At 35.9% G+C, this 10,577-nt stretch overlaps 1 long non-coding RNA gene across 1 annotated transcript; it reads left to right on the top strand.

Moving 5' to 3' along the window:
• The first annotated feature begins 3,412 nt into the window (after positions 1–3,412).
• LOC125675095 (uncharacterized) lies at positions 3,413–10,291 on the top strand. The gene is made up of 4 exons (XR_008803088.1): positions 3,413–3,651; positions 3,758–3,792; positions 4,809–5,215; positions 9,384–10,291. It is a non-coding gene; the product is annotated as an uncharacterized LOC125675095 (long non-coding RNA).
• The last annotated feature ends 286 nt before the right edge of the window (positions 10,292–10,577 follow it).

Raw genomic sequence — 10,577 nt, 5'->3', positions numbered from 1 at the left:
TGTTTGCTAATCAATATCACAAATTGAAAACATTTTATGGAAAAAAAACATCCTATATAACCTTACGGGCGTATGCCATTCGTATACCATTTACGATGGTCTTGTCGAAAATAGAGGAGGGTATGAACTGCAACGCATCACGCCGGCATATTGTTCATGAAGCGAAAACTAACGCGCTTTATGAAGTATGCCGGAATGAAGGTATCACACCGGTAATTGTCCAATCAAAATGAACTTAGTCAATTGTAGTTCCATATATTTAAAGAAATATTTTTTCCTTGCGCGATTTTTCTCATTTCCTCTTCTTTTCTCTTAATTTCTGTACCCCTGATTAGGAAATTTTGTGTAATTTGTAGAAATAATCAAGTGTATACAAAGGAATTATTTGCTGTTGGTAGCTGTGGCTTCTTCCTGAGGTACACTCCGGCTGTTTACACACATGTGAAAAACACGTGGATTTGAGGGTAGTCTTGTTTGCGGTTAATTTATTTTCGAAAATGCCGCGTAGGGTGTTGTTTTTCTGATGTCGACAGACGAGATAGGTAACATAGAACGTTTCTGACTGCGTTATTTGACATCAATTCTGTAAGCTGATTTTTAATGATTTTTTTCCTCTATAGTAATATATAGTGAAAATAATTACCGGTGTGATACCTGAAGTGTCACAGTTCATACCCTCGTGTGCATGTATTTTTCAAAATGATTTTTTCTGAGAAATTACACTGGTGAAGAGTCAAGCGGAAATTGGAACGTATAGTTGATTATGATTGTGCAAATAAATGCGAAATAAGATTTTTCCGCGAAACAACAATACAGTCTGAACAGGAATTCAATTACATATACTTTCTTTTCCCTTGACCTTTCCTGTGTCTGACTGGACCGAGTGGGCAAGGAAGCAAACTTCAAGAGTTTATTAAAGTGTTTCTTTTTGTATATGTTTTACAACGTGGAATTCGGGGTATTTGACTTGGATAATTCGAAATGAGATTACCAACAGTAATCCTACAATCTGTATTGAAATAATAGTTACAATTTGATGGAATATTACAATTAATTCGTAAATTTTGTCCTTGGAATATGTATTTGTAATTTTCAATGCTTTTTCATTTTAAGTCTTAACATGGCATTGATCATATATTGTCTAATGTACGTTTTACCTGATCATTAAAATAATATTTATGCATTACTTCCAAAGTCTGTATCACTATTCCTTTGTGAGTTGTGTACTTTTCCACTCAATAACGAAATGGGTAGTGTAACGACACACCTTAACAAGTCGATCATTTTTTGTCCCCCACCGCAACGCGGAAGGGGACATAGAAATACCGGTGTCGGTGCGTCCGTCCCACTTCACTTTGTGGACGCAACTCCTCAGAAATCACTCAATGGATTTTGTTCATGTTTTATAGGATTGTTATTCACCATATGTAGTTGATTATATTGCGCCGTCATTTTGATTCGAAAAAAAATTACAGGAGTTATGGAACTTTGTTGAATTTGTACATGTTACACTATAGAAACACTTTGTGGACGCATCTTCTCCGAAACCGCTCAACGGATTTTGTTCAAATTTTGTAGGATTGTTAGTCAACATATGTTGTTGATCATATTGCGCCGTCATTTTGATTCCACAAATTTTAGTACAGGAGTTATGGGACTTTTGTGCTTCAACTTTTTTGCAGCGGTGGGGTACATGGCTACGTGTAGCAATCTTGTCATAACATAGCGGTGTAGCATGTTCTACATAAATTATGATCGATTTTTGAATCAAGACAGGCTACTGATAGATACGTTGATGTTGTATGTATTTCAATAGCCTCGTTTTGCATTTTGCACATTTTACACTCATTATAATGATCTTATTTGAAAATACAAGCTATCACTGGGTCAAATGGTGTTTGACGTGTTTCATACCAAATGGGAGGCTGTTCTTTACATTCCGGTTACTCCATTTACCTAATTATTATCAAGATATAGGGATCATGGCGGACTGACCTGTCAACTGGGAATGCTTACTCGTCCTAATTTTGTAATCTTCATGCGATTTGTGATATTGATCACTGTTACATATCTACACTTGTTCATTATGATGTTGATGAATTAAATAATTAATAGATTACTCAGACTATAGGGCAGTACTTGTTATGTTTTGTATGGCGCTATTGGATGACATCACCTCTGGTGTGTCCAGGGGTCCGTGTTTGCCCAACTATCTATTTTGTATTGCTTGAAGGGGTTATGAGATTGATCACTGTTCGTTATCTTCACCTTGCATCACTTTAATTATACTCCTTTTCCTGTTTGATGCTTTGCTATCAGATATATCACACAGTGCTGATATTATATCATATCTTAAAACCTCGATATTACTTTAAAAGAGTTGGTTGTGCTATGATTAAGCCATGGTCGTGTTTGTAAAGGTCATTCTTTTATTTTCTTCAACACATCTCTCATGGACTTTGGAGGGGGGAAATGTTTGTAAAAATACCGTATCTAAAAGGTATATAATTACACTTAACGTTTTTGGTATTTTTTTTCGGTAGATTTTTCGTTACAAGCCAGATAAGTTGCTTATGTTTTCGTTATTTTTATAGTGGCGAGATTGTGTTGCAGAAGGAGTGTTGCTCCGGATTTATGGAAAACAATAATAAGTGTATAGGTAGAGTACACTATCAAAACTCTAATGTTCAATTGAAGATTTTAAATTCGGTATTTCATTTAAACGTAACCATCATTTCAAGTTCTTTCATAGAATTGCATTTGACGACTTAACATGAGCGTTCTTTGATTGTTGGGATGAATGATTCAACAATTACTTACAGAATACTTGCCTGGATTTCATGGAACAAATTGCAACAGTAAATGTCCACCGGGGTATTACGGCTCAGGGTGTCTGGGATCATGTCAGTGTGATGATGATACAGAATACTGCCATCATGTGTGTGGTTGTGTCGTACAAACACCTCTACCTGACAACAGTAGAACATATCTCAACAGTCCGGACCCAGTACCGACACAGTCTCTGTGTTTAATTTCTTTAGATGCTACCTATGCATTTAATACCACAGCTACAAATGAATTAGATACTCAAGAAATGGGTAAATATCAAATGTCCCTGTAAACTTTCTGTTTGTCGTTATATTTGTATATTGCCCATTCTTTATATCATACTATCTTTGACGTCATAAAGTCTTGAGTTATTATTTTATGCGTCATTGGATTGCATTCTCGTACACGAGAGTCTCGGTTTGCGTTAGTCAGAAGATATAAATGTAAATCTGGCGATGTTTTCATTTCGACTGTTTAGTAGTTACAATGTAGTTGTTTATCAACATAACGTCATGTAATTAGACGCAAGTTGGATTTTTAAGAACGTAGCGGTCTCGCACATTTTAAGGTAACCATTCTTTTAAATATTTTAGCTGCGTCACACGTACTACCAATGACAGAATATTGACATACTGTATGTTCCTTACACGTACATATATAAGTATATAACACTGCACATTATTTATACGTCCTTATAATATTTGTGATTTTTCTGTTTGTTCTGATAGATTCGAACCAGAAGGATGTGTTGCAGTTTCTATTACATATCTGATTACCTGGAGTAATCGTTGGGTGTTTGCTATTTATTGGAGTTGTATATTGGTAATATGAATTGATTTTCTACTCGTATATCAAACTTGATAACATTAAAAGCGTTATCTTACATGAAGAACCCTAGATACTTACTTGCTATATTTAAAATTTGCAGCAATTATACATTTGGAAAGCAAGAGAAGAAACAAGGTAAATTTATGATTCTTACAAACATTTTTACTAATACACTGGTAAATAAAGCAGCATTATCAGTATAGCACAGCGTCATTATTGTGCGTAGTGCAGTCATTAACCGCTTCATCAACCAATGGAATCCTATTCCATTTATACGACGTGTCCTGAGAACAACCCAAACTTAATGAAGATGTCATTATCAACATTGGATTGAAATATTCTTTTTGTTAAATGATAATATATATTTCCAGTCAGTTTGAATTTTGTCTAATACTAGTACTCCCTAGATTTATAATGAGTGTTAATAGAAAATTCAAATGTAACTATAAACTAACGAAGTTTGTCGCGTTTTAATGATTTGGTGTCTTTCACATTCATGTATGTATATAAATGTGACCAGAACAAATGCTATCTTGGTTAGCAGGAGTTAGCCTCTTGCTCATATTGAGCTCTGTGCGATATTTTTTTCATAGATGTACATGTATAAACGTCGAGCTTGGAGACTCACTTTTGAAACCAATCTCTACAAGAGGGCATATTCAAGTTTCATAGAATACGTAGCGCCCTCTGGGGGAGATTGAAAATAATTGAAAACTCCTATTAAGGTCACAAAGGATTAAAGCAAATATATTGAACATTAAAAAATGAGAAAAAATAAATTTCAATCCAGTGTTTTCAAAGACGTCTGCGTTAACATTCCTTTTTCTACACAAACTCTCCATATAAATGTCATTGGTCGACGAATTCAGCTGCAGTGTAGCAGGTCCCCTACTGGACAGTCTGCACTTTAAATCTTCACCATCGTCAATTCAGCTGCCGGACATTCTGTACTTTAAATCTATTGGTAAACATTAGCTGATGATTATGTGATGCAGGTTAAGTGCATGTGATGTATACTGAAACTGCTACCTAACAGACCAGCGTTTTAATTTTGAGTCGCATTTTAATGTAATTATATTTAATTAGATTATTACATTCAAGCAGACGATAGTTTGTATGAATCTTTACCTAAATCATGGATGTAATTTCAGAACAAGACATTCGTCACGGTGCTTCCTATGGTGGTGATGTAGAAAACAGAGTTGGCGATATTCATAATGAAGTGGACCATACATATGGAAATCCTTTGCACTTAAGCGAGGAAGAGTCATGCTATAGTACACTAACACTGAGAGTAAACCGTGGGTCTCTTTACACGTCAAACACTGCAGAAAACTCGGAGACAGTCTCCATGGATGACAATCCTTATGGTTTTGCTTTCAATAGAAGAGATGAGGAAAAGATGCTAGACAAAAACACCAATAGTTTCAACGGGAGGAATGATGCTTCGGGAAATGAAATGATGCAAGGAATTAGTGAAGACAGTTGCTATGCTTATAATTCCCTTTTACGTTACTACTCAATTCGTCGGTTTGACTTAACGCCAGATGACGCAAATGTGAGTCACTGCTACACATATTAAAGATGGCAGACATTACGAGCTTGCGCGAAATGATTTTGACGTAGAGTTAGATAGAGAGATGATAGGTGAAGAGATGCTGAAAAATTGAAACTCATGATTTCAAAAGCTATTTAACGTTCGACATTTACACAGATTTGTTTAGAAGTGAAACTGTAATCACACTTGCAAGACATTTAAGCAATGAATTATTATTATGCCCCCCTTTGAAAAAGAGGGGGCATATTGTTTTGCACCTGTCGGTCGGTCGGTCGGTCGGTCGTTCGGTCGGTCGGTGTGTAGACCATGTGTTGTCCGTTCAATATCTTGAGAATCATTCACTTGATGATAATGATATTTCATATGTGGGTTAGTTTTGAGTAGAAGAGGATCCTTATTGTTTTTCAGGTCAAAAGGTTAAAGGTCAAGGGTCAATCTACTCTGGACATAGAAATATAATGTCCGCTCAATATCTTGAGAACCCTTTGCTTGAAAGACATCAAACTTAGCACACTGGTACATCCTAAGGAGTAGATGACCCCTATAGATTTTGAGGTCATATGGTCAAAGGTCAAGTGTCAAACTGGGCATAGGAATATACTGACCATTCAATGTCTAGAGAACCCTTTGCTTGACAGACATCAAACTTGGTACGCCAGTACATCTTCAGAAGAAGATGACCCCCATTGATTTTGAGGTCACATGGTCAAAGGTCAAGTGTCAAACTGGACATAGGAATGTACTGTCCGTCAAATATCTCGAGAACCCTTTGCTTGACAGACATCAAACTTGATACACTGGTACATCTTCAAGAGAAGATGACCCCTGTTGATTTTGAGGTCACATGGTCAAAGGTCAAGGGTCAAACTTGACATGGGAATATACTGTCTACTCAGTATCTTGAGAACCCTTTTCTTGACAGACATCAAACTTGGTACACTGATACGACTTCTGGAGAAGACGACCACTATTGATTTTGAGGTCACATGGTCAAAAGTTAAAGGTCACACTAAACAGGAATATACTGTCCGTTCAATATTTTGATAACCCTTCGCTTGACAGACATCAAACTTGGTACACTGGTACATCTTCAGGAGAATATTACCCCTATTTATTTTGAGGTCACATGTTTAAAGGTCAAGGGTCAAACTGGACATAGGAATATACTGTCCGTTCAATATCTTGAGAACCCTTTGCTTGACAGACATCAAACGTGGTACACTGGTACGTCTTCAGGAGAAGACGACCCCTATTGATATTCAGATCACATGGTCAAAGGTCAAGGGTCAAACTGGACATTGGAATATACTGTCTGCTCCATATCTTGAGAACCCTTTGCTTGACAGACATTAAACTTGGTACACTGGTACATCTTCAGGAGAAGATGACACTTATTGATTTTGAGGTTGCGTGGTCAAAGGTCAAGGGTTAAACTGTACATAGGAATATACTGTCCGGTCAATATCTTGAGAACCCTTTGCTTGACAGACATCAAACTTGGTACACTGGTACATCTTCAGGAGAAGATGACTACTAATTATTTTAAGGTCACATGGTCAAAAGTCAAGGGTCAAATTGGACATAGGAGTATACTGTCCGTTCAATATCTTGAGAACCCTTTGCCTGACAGACATCAAACTTGGTACACTGGTACATCTTCAGGAGTTGATGACCCCTATTGATTTTTAGGTCACATGGCCAATCCACTCTTGACATAGGAAGATATTGTCTGCTCAATATTTTGAATTGATGATACTACTCTCAATTAAATGATGTGTGTGTGTATAACCCTTTTCAATTTTGCACCATGGGGGGCATATGTGTTTTACAAACATCTCTTGTTGTTTGAAAGATGTAGTCTCATAACGGTGTATGCATAAAATTTGATTGATTGTATCTTGCTTAACGTCCCTCTCGAGAATTGTTCACTCATATGGAGACGTCACCAACACCGGTGAAGGGCTTCAAATGCTCGGCGCATACGGCCATTGAGCAGTGAGGGTTCTTTAGCGTGCCACACCTACTGTGGCACGGGATATCTGTTTTTAAGGTCATCGAGGACCCGTGACATTCACGCCTTATGCCAAGCGTTTGGCGATGGAAGTATCACTACCTTTTTAGCTCTTCTGAGCCGAAGGCTCAAAGAGCTAATGCTATGGCCATTTGTGCGGTGTGCGGTGTGCGTAAACTTTTTAGAAAAAGGGCTATAACTCAAGAACCCCTTGGCCAATTTTTTTCAAATTTGTTACAGGGTATCATTGGCCGAAGGGCTTTCATACATACTAAATAGAGGGATGTGACCCTTCAACAAGGGGAGATAATCAGGAAAATACAAACAAAAGTAGTGGTTGCTAAAAAATCTTCTTCTCAAGAACCACTGGGCAGATTATCACCAAACTTACACATAAGGATAAGGATATGTTGTAGATTAAAAATTGTTCAAGGCATTACCCTGGGGCAAAGGGCGTGGTCTCAAGGTCATTTCAAAGTTGACCAAAATTTATATTTCCTTAAATCTTTGATATTTTAGTCATTATAAAGACTAGGATCATCAAATTTTGACAGTTGATGCATCTTAGGTCCTTGTGTCAAGTTGTCTCAAAAGTAGGTCACGGTGACCTACTTTTTGAATTTTGCAGGTATTTATTTTAAAATTAATTTTGATGCATATCTTGAACACTTTGAAGCCTATGATCATCAAAACTTGTCAGTTGGTGGATCATGGGATGAAATCCGGCAACTGAAAAATAGTTCACCGTGACCTACTTTCTGAATTTTATGGCTTATCATTTATAGATATATTTTAAGTTGTTATTTCAAATACCGAGAGGTTTAGAATCATCAAATCTTGTAAGTTGATGCATCTTGAGGCCTTGAAACATATTTATAAAAAAGTAAGTCACAGTGACCTACTTTTTGAATTTTGCAGATATTCAAATTTCACATTTTCAATTTTAGATGCATATTTTGGGCACTGTAAAACCTAGGATCATCAAACTTTGTCAGTTGGTGCGTCTTTAGTCTTCGGTTTGTGTCGACCAAAAAGTAGGTCACCATGACCTACTTTTGGTATTTGACAGCTAAATTACTATATTTCAGACACTATTTGACCTACAATCATCAAACTTTGTCAGTTGATGCATCTTGAGTCTTCGGAGTGTATCTACCAAAAAGTAGGTCACCTTGACCTACTTTTGAAATTTGACGGCTATATTTATATATTTCAGATACTATTTGACCTACAGTCATCAAACTTTGTCAGTTGATGCGTCTTGCATGTTCAAAGGGTGTCGACCAAAAAGTAGGTCACCTTGACCTACTTTTGGAATTTGACGGCTATATTTATATATTTCAGATACTATTTGACCTACAGTCATCAAACTTTAGTTGATGGGTCTTGCATGTTCGGAGTTCTCTGACCAAAAAGTAGGTCACCATGACCTACGATTGGAATTTGACAGCTATATTTCAATATTCTGATACTAACTGGCTTAAAATCATCAAACTTTGTCAGTTGATATTTCTTGGGTTCTCAAAATGAGTAAACCAAAAAGTAGGTCACATTGACCTACATTTTTTGAATTCTTCGGATTTAACTAAAGATTTAGAATACTAAGAGGTTAAGAATAGAAATGGTGGGGTTGTACAATTTATCAGAAGAGCGATTCTAGGCCCTTGGGCCTCTTGTTTAATTACTTAGATCTGTCCCGGCCGGTTAGCGTTAGCGCGTTATGACAATTTGTTTGCACACACCGTTGCAGTTATGAGACTACATCTTTCAAAAAATAATAATTCATTGCTTATATTTACATTCTGAAACCTTTTTAACTTGTGCATTTTTCATATATATCTTTAATCTTCCGCCTAATTCTTTGGGTAAGTAGCGATTAACGGAAGAGCTATGGAAAGCAATGCTGAAAAATATAATAGTCTAATTCTTGAATTGATTTTCAATTGAATATCATAAATTACACAATGGGAACAACTGGGTTTAAACATGCAGTTCATATCTTTTCAAATATATCTAATTGTAAACAGCGTAGGTATGGGCCTAGTAACTATAGATGCTAGTCGGCCATGGTGTTACTTCAAGAAAATAAAAATACAATTATTGAAGGAATTTTTGAAAAATCACGCACTTGCATTAATTTCTTGTGTTTGTTTGGAGGTACACTTGTGTTGTCTGAAACTGAAATGGACAACAAATCATATCAACAGAAACTGGTAACTTCGAAAAGACAAAGGGAAGTAACTCTTGGGGAACTCGGAACTTCCGTATTAAACACCACGAGTGAACAATAGTGAAAAACCTGTAAAAATTACTATAATGAGTGGTTTTCAAAGGACATTATTACTTCACAAGTTGGCACAACATTATCTTGCACATCAAGTACCCAATTATGAAAACATCTAAACACTTTTAAAAGTACTTGTTTCACCCGGCAAGTTACAAATTGTCAAATTTACATTTTAAACAAAACAATCCTTTCAAAAGCAATTCATTTATCCAGGCTCCGAACAACATACAGTTATTTGAGATATAAAGTGTATTCTCATCACTATACTTTTTGTGTTAGACTTATGAATAAGCTGAAGTACGGTTGTAATATCCAAGAATGTAAAAGATGTTGAAGACTGGTTTTTTATTCCAAGTTCACAGGAATATATCACATTGAGTATGAATGAAAATGAGTATTTTTAATAGATAAAACGCCGTCGATATATTGAAAGAATAAAAGGTAACACAAAATTAAAACGTTAGCGCTTATTTAGTGATTTCTGTCAAAAAGATTGAAATGTGCATCCATTGCAAAAAGCAATGAACAGGAATTGCTTAACGACATCAAAGAATACACCCGAAGATTAAGATTAGCTGAATTGTTTCATAGTGAAGGTAGCGATGATGATATTCCTGAAGAAAAGGATCTTCTCCGAAATAAATCTAAGTTCAACCCTAAGAAAGGCCGGAACAACACATTAGACGCGGTGTGTGAAACTCGAAAAACTTTACCACTTGATTCCACAAATAGTGACAAATTAAAACAGAATTTAACCATAGGTAAGGAGAAAGCCTTGACATCATTAGGAAAGGATGAAACTATTATCATCAAAGAATATTTATGAAAGCGCTAACGTTTCAATTTCATTTTTTACTGTTTGGATATATATATATATATATATATATATATATATATATATATATATATATATATATATTGATTAAATATTGTTTAACGTCCCTCTAGAGAATTTTTCACTCATATGGAGATGCCACCACTGCCGGTGAAAGATATATATGTATAAAGTAAATATTTCCGTTCGAGTCATTTTGTAATTTTTTAATGAAACAGATTTCAGAACG

This window comes from Ostrea edulis, chromosome 1 (genome assembly GCF_947568905.1).
Source record: "Ostrea edulis chromosome 1, xbOstEdul1.1, whole genome shotgun sequence".
In the NCBI taxonomy this organism is placed as follows: Eukaryota; Metazoa; Mollusca; class Bivalvia; order Ostreida; family Ostreidae; genus Ostrea; species Ostrea edulis.
Note: the sequence above shows the minus strand (reverse complement) of the source record. Positions and strands in the feature narration are given on the sequence as shown.